This window comes from Phocoena phocoena, chromosome 14 (genome assembly GCF_963924675.1).
Source record: "Phocoena phocoena chromosome 14, mPhoPho1.1, whole genome shotgun sequence".
Lineage (NCBI taxonomy): Eukaryota > Metazoa > Chordata > Mammalia > Artiodactyla > Phocoenidae > Phocoena > Phocoena phocoena.
In genome coordinates, this window is record NC_089232.1 from 17,063,301 (window position 1) to 17,078,393 (window position 15,093).

Genomic DNA, 15,093 nt, shown 5'->3' on the forward strand with positions numbered 1-15,093 from the left:
GAGGAAACCAACAGCAAATTAGACAATGCAGAATAATGTGTAAACAACCTGGAAAACATAGTAGTTTAAATCACCCAGAGAGTAGCATTGATATATATACACTACCAAATGTAAAATAGATAGCTATTGGGAAGCAGCTGCATTGCACGGGGAGATCAGCTCAGTTCTTTGTGACCAGCTAGAGGAGTGTGATAGGGAAGGTGGGAGGGAGAGGCAAGAGGGAGGAGATATGGGGATACATGTATACATATAGCTGATTCACTTTGTTATACAGCAGAAACTAACATAATTGTAAAGCAGTTATACTCCAACAAAGATGTTAAAAAAAAACACTAAAAGAAAAAAATAGCAAAAATTTAAAAAATGATTTTTAAAAATTGAGAATAGTTAAGTTTTTTGTTTGTTTGTTTTAATCCATTCAGTCACTCTATGTCTCTGATTGAAGCATTTATTTAGTTACATTTAAAGTAATTATTAATAGGTATGTACTTATTGCCATTTTGTTTCTTGTTTTCTGGTTGTTTTGTAGTTTATTTTTGTTCCTTCTTTTTTTGCTCTTGTGATTTTATGACTAGCTTTACTGCTATGTTTGGATTACCTGTTCTTTTTTGTGTGTGTACCTGTTATAGATTTTTAGTTTCTGATTATCATGAGGTCCATATATAAAAAATATGGAATGATTCCCAAATTTGCATGTCATACTGCGCAGAGGCCATATTTATCTTCTTTGTACGATACCAATTTACTAAATGTGCTGTAGAATCTAACACTGAAGAGGTTTCTTGAGTTAATTTTGAGTGAGCAAAGTGAGATGCAAAAGAGTGTGAGTTTATCTATTGCTGCTTAAAAAGTTGCTTCAAAATTTAGTGTCTTGAGGAGACAATAATTATACACTCTTGGTCAGATTACTCTTGATTAGATTCTATAATAACTGAGTATATAAAAGAAGAACATATAGCGTGAGAGAAACATTTGCAAACTATGTATATGATAAGAAGTTAATATCCAAAATATGCAACAAAGTTATACAACTCAATAACAACAACAACAAAACCAACTTGATTTTAAAATGGTCAGAGTACTTGAATAGACATTGTTCAAAGAAGACATACAAATGGCCATCTACATGAAAAGGTATGAACATTTCTAATATCAGGGAAATGTAGATCAAAAACTCATATCTGTTAGGGTGGTTATTATCAAAAAGACAAGAGATAGCAAATGTTGGCAATAATATGGAGAAACAGGAACCCTGATACAGTGTTTGTGACAATGAAAATTGGTGTGTTCAATATGAAAAACAATATGGGTGGTGGTCAAAATATTAAAACAGAAATACCATATGATCTAGCAATTCCATTAGAAATTAAATCACTATTCTGAAGATATATCTTCACTCCCATGTCTGTTGCAGTATTATACAGAAAAACCAAAATATAGAAACAATCTAAATAACATAAGTGTCCACTGGTGTATGAATGATTAAAGAAAATGTGAAATATATGTACATATAATGGAATATTATTGTGCCATAAAAAGAAGAAAACTGCCATTTGGAAAAACATGAATGGGTCTTCAGGCAATATGCTAAGTGAATCAAGTCAGTCAGAGAAAGAAGAATAATGTATGATCTCACTTATAGGTGGAATCTGAAAACATCAAACTTACATAAACAGTAGAATGGTGGTTGCCAGGGAGTGAGGGGTGAAGGAAATGAGAAGAAGCTGGTGAAATAGTACAGGCTTGCAAGTATAAGATTCATAAATTCTGGGATGTAAGGTACAGCATGGTGACTATAATTAACAGTAACATATTGTACTCTTGAAAGTGGCTATGAGAGTAGAGCTTTCCCATTCCCACCATAACAACAATAAAATGGAAATAGTGTGAGTTGCAGGATGTGTTAACTAACCTTACTGTGGTAAACATTTTGGTGTCAAATCATCATGTTGTACACCTTAAACTTACACAAGGTTATATATCAATTATGTCTCAATAAAGCTGAAGAATAAATGTGCTTTTTTTCCCTTGGAGTCTTCAGCTAAAATGGCTGGAGAAACATTTGTACTTGAACATCATGTTAAACTACTGGGGAAAGAACTGACTTCATGCCAATATTTTTTCCCTGAAAGAATAAGCAATCATGGCATGATCTCCACTCACTAAATACTCTTACATTTCAGGAACATTTTACAGTCTTTTTTAAAACACAAGTAGAGGAGCTTCAAGATAGCAGAAGAGTAAGACACGGAGATCACCTGCCTCCCCAAAACTACATCAAAAATACATCTACACGTGGAATAACTCTTACAGAATACCTACTGAACGCTGGCAGAAGACCTCAGACCTCCCAAAAGGCAAGAAACTCCCCACGTACCTGGGTAGGGTAAAAGAAAAAAGAAAAAACAGAGACAAAGAATAGGGACAGGACCTGCACCAGTGGGAGGGAGCTGTGAAAGAGGAAGGGTTTCCACACACTAGAAGTCCGTTCACAGGCAGAGACCGAGGGTGGTGGGGGTGGGGGAGTTTCGGTGCTGTGGAGGAGAGCACAGCAACAGGGGTGTGGAGGGCAAAGCAGAGATTCCTGCACAGATAATTGGTGCCCAACAGCACTCACCAGCCCAAGAGGCTTCTCTGCCCACCCGCCGGGACGGGTGGGGGCTGGGCGTTGAGGCTTGGGCTTCGGTCTATTCCCAGGGAGAGGACTGGGGTTGGCTGCGTGATCACAGCCTGCAGGGAGCTAGTGCATCACAGCTAGCCGGGAGGGAGTCCAGGAAAATGTCTGGAGCTGCTGAAGAGGCAAGAGACTTTTTCTTGCCTCTTTGTTTCCTGGTGTGCAAGGAGAGGAGATTAACAGCGTCACATAAAGGAGCTCCAGAGACGGGCAAGAGCTGCGGCTATCAGCACGGACCCTGGAAAGGGGCCTGAGACACTAAGGCTGCTGCTGCCACCACCAAGAAGCCTGTGTGCAAGCACAAGTCACTATCCCCATCTCCCCTCCCGGAAGGCTGTGTAGCCCACCACTGCCAGGGTCCCAGGATCCAGGGACAACATCCCAGGGAGAACGAATGGCGCACCTCAGGCTGGTGCAACGTCACACCTGCCTCTATCCCTGCAGGCTCGCCCTGCATCTCTACCCCTCCGACCCCCTGGCCTGAGTAAGCCAGAATCCCCAAAGCAGCTGCCTCTTTAACCCCATCCTGTCTGGGTGGGGAACAGAGGCCCTCAGGCGACCTACAGGCAGAAGCGGGGGTCCAAATCCAAAGCTGAACCCTGGGAGCTGTGCAAACAAAGAAGAGAAAGGGAAATTATGCCCAGAAGCCTCAGAAGCTACACAATATCCACAATCAACCTGATCTCCAAAATCAACCTGATGTACCCTGCATCTGAGGAATACCTGAATAGACAACAAATCATCCAAAATTGAGGAGGTGGACTTTGGGAGCAATGGTATATATTTTTGTCTCCTTTTTGTCTTTTTGTGAGTGTGTATGTGTATGCTCCTGTGTGTGATTTTGTCTGTATAGCTTTGCTTTTACCATTTGTCCTAGGGTTCTGTCTGTCCAATATGTTTCTTTATTACTTAAAAAAATGTTTTCTTAATAATTATTTTTTATCTTAATAACTTTATTTTATTTTATTTTACTTTATTTTATTTTATTTTATCTTCTTTCTTTCTTTCTTTCTTTTTTCTCCCTTTTATTTTGAGCCATGTGGACAACAGGCTGTTAATGCTCCAGCCAGGCACCAGGGCTGTGCTTCTGAGGTGGGAGAGCCAAGTACAGGGCACCGGTCCACAAGAGACCTCCCAGCTCCATGTAATATCAAACTGCAAAAATCTCCCACAGATCTCCATCTCAACACCAAAACCCAGCTTCCCTCAAAGACCAGCAAGCTACAGTGCAGGACACCCTATGCCAAACAACTAGCAAGACAGGAACACAACCCCACCCATTAGCAGAGAGGCTGCCTAAAATCATAATAAGGCCACAGACACCCCAAAACACACCACCAGATGTGGACCTGCCCAACAGAAGGACAAGATCCAGCTTCATCCACCAGAACATAGGCACTAGTCCCCTCCACCAGGTAGGCTACACAACCCACTGAAACAACATTAGCCACTGGGGACAGACACCAAATCAATGGAAACTACGAACCTGTAGCCTGTGAAAAGGAGACCCCAAACACAGTAAGTTAAGCAAAATGAGAAAGAGAAACAAATAGCACATGAAGGGGCAAGGCAAAAACCCAGCAGACCTAACAAACGAAGAGGAAATAGGCAGTCTACCTGAAAAAGAATTCAGAATAATGATAGTAAAGAGGACCCAAAATCTTGGAAATAGAATGGAGGAAATACAAGAAATGTTTAACAAGGAACTGAAAGAACTAAAGTGCAAACAAGCAGAGATGAACAACACAATAAATGAAATGAAAAATTTTCTAGAAGGGATCAATAGCAGAATAACTGAGGCAGAAGAACAGATAAGTGACCTGGAAGACAAAATAGTGGAAATAACTACTGCAGAGGAGAATAGAGAAAAAAGAATGAAAAGAATTGAGGACAGTCTCAGAGACCTCTCGGACAACATTAAACACACCAACATTCAAATTATAGGGGTCCTGGAAGAAGAAGAGAAAAAGAAAGGAACTGAGAAAATATTTAAAGAGATTATAGTTGAAAACTTCCCTAATATGGGAAAGGAAATAGTTAATCGAGTCCAGGAAGCACAGAGTGTCCCATATAGGAAAAATCCAAGCAGAAACATGCCAAGACACATATTAATCAAGCTATCAAAAATTAAATACAAAGAAGAAATATTAAAAGCAGTAAGGGAAAAACAATAAGTAACACATAAGAGAATCCCCATATGGTTAACACCTGATCTTTCAGCACAAATTCTGCAACCCAGAGGTGAGAGGCAGGACACATTTAAAATGATGAAAGAGAAAAACATACAAACAAGATTACTCAACCCAGCAAGGATCTCATTCAGATTTGATGGACAAATTAAAAGCGTTACAGATGAGCAATAGCTAAGAGAATTCAGCACCACCAAACCAGCTTTACAACAAATGCTAAAGGAACTTCTCTAGGCAGGAAACACAAGAGAACAAAAGGACCTACAATAATAAACCCAAAACAATTAAGAAAATAGTAAAAGGAACATACATATCGATAATTATCTTAAATGTAAATGGATTAAATACTGGAACCAAAAGACATAGACTGGCTGAATGGATACACAAACAAGACCCATATATATGCTGTCTACAAGAGATCCACTTCAGACCTAGGGACACATACACACTAAAAGTGAGGAGATGGAAAAATATATTTCATGCAAATGGAAATCAAAAGAAAGCAATTATCATATCAGACAAAATAGACTTTAAAACAAAGACTGTTATGAGACAAAGAAGTACACTACATAATGATAAAGGGATCAATCCAAGAAGAAGATATAACAATTGTAAATATTTATGCACTCAATACAGGAGCACCTCAATACATAAGGCAAATACTAACAGCCATAAAAGGGGAAATTGACAGTAACACAATCATAGTAGGGGACTTTAACACCCCATTTTCACCAATGGACAGATCATGCAAAATGAAAATAAATAAGGAAACCCAAGCTTTAAATGTTACATTAAACAAGATGGACTTAAGTGATATTTACAGGATACTCCATTCAAAAAAAAAAAAAAAAAAACCAGAATACACATTCTTCTCAAGTGCTCATGAAACATTCTCCAGGATAGGTCATATCTTGGGTCACAAATCAGATCTTGGTAAATTTAAATTGTATCAAGAATCTTTTCCAGCAACAACACTATGAGACTATATATCAATTACAGGAAAAAATCTGTAATAAATAAAAACACATGGAGGCTAAAGAACAAACTGCTTAATAACCAAGAGATCACTGAAGAAATCCAAGAGGAAATCAAAAAATACGTAGAAACAAATGACAATTAAAACACAATGACCCCAAACCTATGGAACACAGCAGAAGTGTTCTATAAGGGAAGTTTATAGCTATACAAGCCTACCTTAAGAATCAACAAACATCTCAAATAAACAACCAAACATGACACCCAAAGCAATTAGAGAAAGAAAAAACAAACAAACAAAAAAACCCCTCCAAAGTCAGCAGAAGGAAAGAAATAATAAAGATGAAATCAGAAATAAATGAAAAAGAAATGAAGGAAACAATAGCAAAGATCAATAAAGCTAAAAGCTGGTTCTTTAAGAAGATGAACAAAATTGATAAACCATTAGCCAGACTCATCAAGAGAAAAAGGGAAAAGGCTCAAGTCAATAGAATTAGAAATGAAAAAGGGGAACAACAACTGACACTGCAGAAATACAAAGGATCATTAGAGATTACTACAAGCAACTCTATGTCAATAAGCTAATAGAATGCAAAACCTGGAAGAAATGGACAAATTCTTAGAAATGTACAACCTTCCAAGACTGAACCAGGAAGAAATAGGAAATATGAACAGACCAATCGCAAGCACTGAAAATGAAACTGTGATTAAAAAACTTCCAACAAATAAAAGCCCAGGACCAGATGGCTTCAGAGGTGAATTCTATCAAACATTTAGAGAAGAGCTAAGACCTAACCTTCTCAAATTCTTCCAAAATATAACAGAGGGAGGAAATCTCTCAAACACATCTTATTAGGCCACCATCACTCTGATACCAAAACCAGAGAAAGATGTCACAAAGAAAGAAAACTACAGGCCAATATCACTGATGAACATAGATGCAAAAATCCTCAACCAAACACTAGCAAACAGAATCCAACATCACATTAAAAGGATCATACACTATGATCAAGTGGGGTTTATCTCAGGAATGCAAGGATTCTTCAATATGCACAAATCAAACAATGTGATACACCATATTAACAAACTGAAAGAGGAAAAACATATGATCATCTCAATAGATGCAGAGAAAGCTTTTGACAAAATTCAACACCCACCTATGATAAAAAACCCTGCAGAAAGTAGACATAGAGGGAAATTTCCTCAACATAATAAAGGCCATATATGACAAACCCAAAGCCAACATCGCCCTCAATGGTGAAAACTGAAACTATTTCCAATAATATCAGGAACAAGACAAGATTGCCCACTCTCACCATTATTATTCAACATAGTTCTGGAAGTTTTAGCCACAGCAATCACAGAAGAAAAAGAAATAAAAGGAATCCAAATTAGAAAAGAAGAACTAAAGCTGTCACTCTTTGCAATGACATGATACTATACATAGAGAATCCTAAAGATGTTACCAGAAAACTACTAGAGCTAATCAATGAATTTGGTAAAGTAGCAGGATACGAAATTAATGCCCAGAAATCTCTGGCATTCCTATACACTAATGATGAAGAATCTGAAGGTGAAATTAAAAAAACACCTCCATTTACAATTGTAGCAAAAAGAATAAAATATCTAGGAATAAACCCACCTAAGGAGACAAAAGAACTGTATGTGGAAAATTATAAGACACTGATGAAAGAAATTAAAGATGACAGAAATAGATGGAGAGATATATCTTGTTCATGGATTGGAAGAATCAACATTGTGAAAATGACTCTACTACCCAAAGCAATTTACAGATTCAATGCAATCCCTATCAAACTACCACTGGCATTTTTCACAGAACTAGAACAAAAAAAAATCACAACTTGTACGGAAACACAAAAGACCCCAAAGAGCCAAAGCATCTTGAGAAAGAAAAACGGAGCTGGAGGAATCAGGTCCCCTGACTTCAGAGTATACTACAAAGCTACAGTATCAAGAGTATGATACTGGCACAAAAACAGAAATATAGATCAATGGAACAGGATAGAAAGCCCAGAGATAAACCCACACACATATGGTCAGCTTATCTTTGACAAAGTAGGCAAGAATATACAGTGGAGAAAAGACAGCCTCTTCAATAAGTGCTACTGGGAAAACTGGACAGCTACATGTAAAAGAACGAAATTAGAACACTCCCTAACCCCATACACAGAAGTAAACTCAAAATGGATTAAAGACCTAAAGTTAATGCCAGACACCATCAAAGTCTTAGAGGAAAACATAGGCAGAACTCTCTATGACATAAATCACAAGATCCTTTTTGACCCACCTCCTAGAGAAATGGAAATAAAAACAAAAATAAATAAATGGGACCTAATGAAACAAAAGCTTTTGCACAGCAAAGGAAACCATAAACAAGATGAAAAGACTACCCTCAGAATGGGAGAAAATATTTGCAAATGAAACAACTCACAAAGGATCTATCTCCAAAATATACAAGCAACTCATGCAGCTCAATATCGAAAAAAAAAAAAAAAAAAAACCCAATCCAGAAATGGGCAGAATACCTCAATAGACATTTCTCCAAAGAAGATATGGATTGCCAAGAAACACATTAAAGAATGCTCAACATCATTAATCATTAGAGAAATGTAAATCAAAACTACAATGAGATATCATCTCACACCAGTCAGAATGGCCATCATCAAAAAATCTAGAAACAATAAATGCTGGAGAGGGTGTGGAGAAAAGGGAACCTTCTTGCACTGTTGGTGGGAATGTAAATTGATACAGCCACTATGGAGAACAGTATGGAGGTTCCTTAAAAAACTAAAAATAGAACTACCATTCGACCCAGCAATCCCATTACTGGGCATATACCCTGAGAAAACCATAATTCAGAAAGAGTCATGTACCAAAATGTTCATTGCAGCTCTATTTACAATAGCCAGGACATGGAAGCAACCTAAGTGTCCATCAACAGATGAATGGATAAAGATGTGGCACATATATACAATGGAATATTACTCAGCTATAAAAAGGAATGGAACTGAGTCATTTTTAGTGAGGTGGATGGACATAGGGACTGTCATACAGAATGAAGTAAGTCAGAAAAATAAAAACAAATACTGTATGTTAAATCATATATGTGGAATCTAAAAAAAAAAAAAGAAAAACAAAAGAAAGAAGGAAAATGATATGAAGAACCTAGGGGCAAGACGGGAATAAAGATGCAGACCTATTAGAGAATGGACTTGAGGATACAGGGAGGGGAAAGGGTAAGCTGGGACAAAGTGAGAGAGTGGCATGGACATACATACACTACGAAACATAAAATAGATAGCTAGTGGGAAGCAGCCGCATAGCACAGGGAGATCACCTCCATGCTTTGTGACCACCTAGAGGGGTGGGATAGGAAGGGTGAGAGGAAGGGAGATGCAAGAGGGAAGACATATGGGGACATATGTATATGTATAACTGATTAACTTTGTTATAAAGCAGAAATTGGCACACAATTGTAAAACAATTATACTCTAATGAAGCTTAAAAAAAAGTTACATTAAAAAAATGTACAAAGAAAATAATAAAATAAAATACAAGTGCTCTTTCCAGGATCATTCTTAAACATTTATATTTTTAGCCTGTTCAAATAAATATTTTTCCCAGATGTCCTAACAGGTTGGTCATGTACATAGATTTGTTTTTGTTTTAATTAAATTGTTCATTTGGTATTGGTTACCAAATCAAAGTTATCAAACTCTATCAAGGGAAAAAGTTTAACAAACAACAAAATTGAGATTGATCCATTTTTATAATTTCTTTGATTAAATTATTTATGTTTTATTCAGAAATTCATGTAATAATGGCAACAAAATATTATGATTTTTTTCATTACTAATGCTGTTTATAGTTTTTCACTCATCTGTCATCCTCAGAACAAGAACACTTCTTATTCAGGAACGGGCTCTATTTTTCATTGTAATGAATTTTTAAATTTCTCTATAATACATAATTATTATAAATATCACTTACTAATACAGTATTATGTTGTTATTGGTTGATTATTTTATGTTATTAAGATATGCACTTTTGTTTATTAAATATTTGAATGTTGCTGATACAGTGGACACTTTGTATTATTAAATTTGGGATTGGCCACAGTTCTGAAATATTTTATTTTTATAGATTTCATGTAATTTTTCTGATTCTTTCAGCCATAAAATCGTGTATCCAACTGATACATACAACTTTGTGTCTTTTCCACTGTACATTATTTATATTATTTCTGTCCATTTTTTTCCAAAATAAGTTAGATAGGCAATATGAACATCTAAGAAGATGAGTAAACCATTTATTCTTTTTTTCCATTGACCCTGATGAACAGTCATGGGCAATGGATTTCTGTTCTGTATGTACAGCAGTGTTGGAGAGAGGGGTAACATGATTATGCTTACAATAGTCAAATGACCTTAACTTCAAGGGTGTGAAGATCTGGATTATTCATATATAAGAATTCTGGAGTAGGATCAAGAAGACCAAATAAACTGCAATCTATGTTAAAAATAGTAAGTTTTTACAATATAAGATATGTCAGCACAGCTTTAAAAAGAGGACTTCATACTCTAGAAAGTTAGGCTTGACAAAATACTGAGTTGAAAGTAATGACTTGAATTAAAAGTGGTAATTAATTCTGAGTTTGTGATGACATGGGAAAGAAAATTTCAATGTTTTGTTTTTGCTGAAAAAAAACGTGTTGCATTTAAACCAAAAGTTGAAGAAAACACCTGAGAAGGGTTATATTGATACTTTGGGTAGCTCTCAACAATGTTCTTACTAAAAATAAACAAGCTAGATTAGGCAATGCTCTATTTTCTAGGAATAACTCTCAAAAGTCTGAATTCTATTCATTTAAAATAAAATAAAGGAATAAGAGAATGTTGGGATTATGCACTACAATTTTATGATAGAATTTTCATCAAAATGATGTAAGAAATTTTATAGAAGTTGTGAAAGTCAGAGAAATACACTAGTTTCTTTTATAAAAAAAAGCTTGAGAAAAGAGTCAATATGTATGCATAAGCTACATTTTATATAATATAATATAAAATATACAAATGAAAAATAGTTTTCTTTATCATAGAGTTGAAATTCATTTTTGCTTACATACAGACTCCTCACTCTCCACAATACCACTGGACTTTCCACACTTGATTTAATCTGTGTTTGTTTGCTTAGAAAATATACAGCCAGGTGGTATTTCTTCCATTCATATAATAAAGATTATTCAGCTATATAAGAGAGAAAGGAAGGACATATATTCTAATTAATTACCATTTTATTAAAGAAAGAGTTTTGTGAAGACTCCTTAGAAAATTGACTGTTATATAATAAATAGCACGGATTTGAAGAATCCCGATACATTATTAGCTGTGTGATCTTAGGCAAGTTATTCCATTTCTCTTTGCCTGTTTGTGGAATAAATATAATTATAATGTCTAACTCAAGATATTGTTAGGATTAATTTAGATAACTTATATTAAGGCATTAGAACACCAAGAAGCCAATAGTAACTCCTCAGTATATTATTGGTTACTTTTAATTAATCTGAATTACCTGCTGTGAGATAATAGAAAACGTATATATTGGTCTCTATTGTCAGTTCCTGGCACTGGGCTCCTAAAATCCTTATAAATTTCTAATGATAAGAGCACTAGGAGAATATTTGTTTTAATGAGTTGATCTTGGGTGGGTTTCTGGATGGCTCTTGTATGAAGGCTGGTCACCAGAAAGACCAACCCATAATTAGAAGCTTGGATTTTATTTTATTTATTTATTTATTTTACTTCCTATTCTCCAGAGAAGGAAGAGGAACTGGAATTGGAGGTAATAATTGATTGTGCCTACAGGAGAAGGCCTCCATAAAATCCTAATAGTGTAGGTTTCAGAGAGCTTCATGGCTGTCAAAAACAACACCTAGAAGGTGACACAGCCCAGCTACACAGGGACAGAAGCTCCTGTGCTGGAGACCCTCGCAGACCTTGCCTTATATATTACTCCATCTGGCCATTCACCTCTATCATTTATCATATCTTTTAATAAACTGATAAACACAAATGTTTCCCTGAGTCCTTTGAAATGTTCTAACAAATTAACTGAACCCAAGGAGAGGGTTATTGGAACCTCCCATTCACAGTTGTTTGATGAGAAGCACAGGTAATAACCTGGGATTGTGACTGGCCTCTGAATTTCTGTGAGGTGCAGGGGGAAGCCTTGTGGGACTGAACCCTTAGCCCATGGGGGTCTGATGCTTTCTCAGGGTAGATAGTGTCAGAATTTAGTTAAATTTTAGGACACCCAGCTGGTATCACAGAAAATTGTTTGGTGTGGGGAAAAACCTCCACATATTTGGTGACCAGAAGTGTCAGAAGTGAAGTGTTTTGTGTGAGTAGTAAAGGAGACTCACAGTGGAGAAACACACAATAGGAGGAATTGGGTTTTTCTCTATACAGAAAGAAAAAAAAGTTTAGGTTTTCCCTTTACACCTGCCATTCCTAGTCTCTTAAGTGATGCATCTCTTATGCATCATCATCCTCTGGGAAACTTTTCTGAAAATCCCAAACTGGGTTATATTTTCCTCTTTCAGTTTCAACAAACACCCTCTTTTGCCTCTATGGTGTTCTTGTATTATATATTGATTTATCTATCTCCCTCAGTAGTTCATGAGTTTCTTGGGAGCCAAACTATGTCCCATTCTTCTTTATATCATTTTAGACTTCCATCTCTGTCTCATACAAAGAAGCATTGCTTAAACTAGAAATTGATTGGGTACAAAGATACAATGTATTACATTTCAAAATAGAGTTTATTTAGTTTAAATCCTTCATATCTCCCTTCTATTGATATATAGGAATTTTCTCTTTGTCCTTAAGATAAGATTTCCTTTCACTCTGCCACAATCAGATGGCATGTTGTGTGCTGCTTTCCCAGTTAACTAGGAGGCAATGCTGCCATGCCAGGTATATATGAAAACAATCAACCATCTAGAGGATTGCTAGTTCACTGGTGGCAACTTAAGGCTTCACAGTGTGAGTGGGGTTTGCAGTTTATTAGAGAGGTCTGAATGCTTCCCAGAATTGCTTTCCATTTTTTATGTAATGTTTTTCTATGCAGTACAGCCCAAGGACTCCTATTAATTGCAGGCCAATGGTTATTTCATTGAAATTTTGTATAATCCTTATGTACCACTTTCTTCTCTTTTTAATTTCAAATGAAGTTAAGGCTTCTGCCTTCAAATTCTTTTGCTCTAAGTGATAAACTTTGACATTGAGCAGGCATAATTTAATCAGCATATTTATGATGATATCTGCAGTTGCTGATAAGTTATTGCATCACTCCTAACTAGATAATTGCTCAAACCTATAGAGAAATGAGTCAGATGTAACATGTAAGAGAGAGGTGCAATTGGTCATCACCTAATTTTTAGATGAAGGTAAAGTTCAGGAGAAGTAAGTTAACTGTGTCAGTGAGAGATGTAAGACTGAATTTCAGATCCCTTACTCAACATTGGCATTTGCTAATTGACACTTGAGGCAACAATAATAAATAAGGTCAGATTACTCTCTTGTGGAACCTATGATGTAAGAAGAAGTTAGAAGGATTACCAGGATCATGGGAACAGAAAATGAACTAATACTTATTCACAGTAAGATCTGGAAAGGTCTCATAGAAAAGGTGGAATTTCAGTTGTTCCTGGAAGGATGAGGAGTGATTACTAGATGGTTAAAAAGAGGAATTCATTCTAGGTGGAGAGTAATATATTTGTCAACTCAAGATAGATCAATATTTATATTGAAATGTGGGGATTAGATCTTGAGTTGCCTTAAAAATTGATGAGTCACCTTCTAAAAAAATGTTGTGCTTTATAAAGTATGATGTTTTGGAAATTTTCTTGACATTCCCCCACCTGAAGCTGAAGCTCACACACATTAAAGATTTCTCAAAATACTTTGCTGGAGAGTAGGCTTCTGAACTGTTCTTTGCTTAGATACTTTGAACATAGGGGGCTTCTCATTTTTTCTAGGGAACTGACATTCAGGAAATATGTTTTTTATTACCTGGTTGCTATCTGTATCTTTATCCTTATTTTATTCCTTTCAGCTCTTGTATTTTGCATTTGACCCATGTTTCCACACACATTTATCTTATTTTTGAAATAATTTTCTTCATTCCATGTTGACCAGCCTAAAACTCCACTTGCCCTTCTTCCACACTTAAAAACAAACTCCTATCCTCATATCACTGGGCACAGAAGCAAGGTAGGGTTTAGGTCTTCTTTCCCCTTCCAAGTTCTAAATAAGAACTCTTCATTTTTTAATTATTTTGTTAAGTTCAAGGTATATTATATATAGATAAACTAGTCTTTAGTCTTTATTACCATTTTATTCATCATTCAAGGGCCTCCTCTATATATACTGAGGACTATTTCATCTAACCCAATGTTCCTCTTTTATTCTTTATTTTGTCATAATTCTGGGAGATGCACTAACCTTGCAGGTAACTCATCAAATAATCTACTCATCTATTCCCTAGATTTTTTAAGTTCAAATAATGTACACATATCTTTCCTTTGATCAGGTGTTTTGAAAGGATTCTAGCCAGGAGGACCTAAATTGTTAGAAGTGCTTCATCATTTCTTGAGATGGTGATGAGAAGTCTCAAGGAGTGTTAATTATATCACAGAAAGCAGAGTTCCAGGCCATGTCATACATCCTGATGATAGAGACACGGTCCTACTTTTGTGAAGTAGGACCTTGGAGGAGGTGGAGCTCTTGGGATCTATATTAACTCTTACTGAATAGAATGTGGATGCCAGAGAAGAGGCGTTCTGATTTGGACAAGCAAAGTTCTGGTGTCTTTTTTTGTCTTCAAATGGAAGTGAGCAGAGTACATAGGGCTGGTTTTAACTGAAATGTGTAGAGTACTTGGTTTTCATTTCAATTCCTACAAATGGAGATTTATGGGAAATGAATGTAATCACTATTAATCAAGAAATAATTTGGGGCTGTGAGAAAAATTGCCACACATTAGAAATGACAGAGCAGAGATCTGGAAAAGCCTAGACTTTGTACAGTTTATAGAGCTATCATGCTAGTCTGTCCTAGGCTGTCCGAACTAAAAGCTCCAAAATTATTTATGAGATAAACTTATATTGTTTTAAAGACACTGTTATTTTGATATTTCCTGTTTTGTGCAACCAAATGTAATCTTAAATATTAT

General features: G+C 36.0%; 1 non-coding gene across 1 annotated transcript; it reads right to left on the reverse strand.

Annotated features, from left to right (window-relative positions):
• Positions 1 to 665: 665 nt before the first annotated feature.
• LOC136134296 (U6 spliceosomal RNA) lies at positions 666 to 770 on the reverse strand. Its single transcript, XR_010656572.1, has one exon. It is a non-coding gene; the product is annotated as a U6 spliceosomal RNA (small nuclear RNA).
• Positions 771 to 15,093: the final 14,323 nt, after the last annotated feature.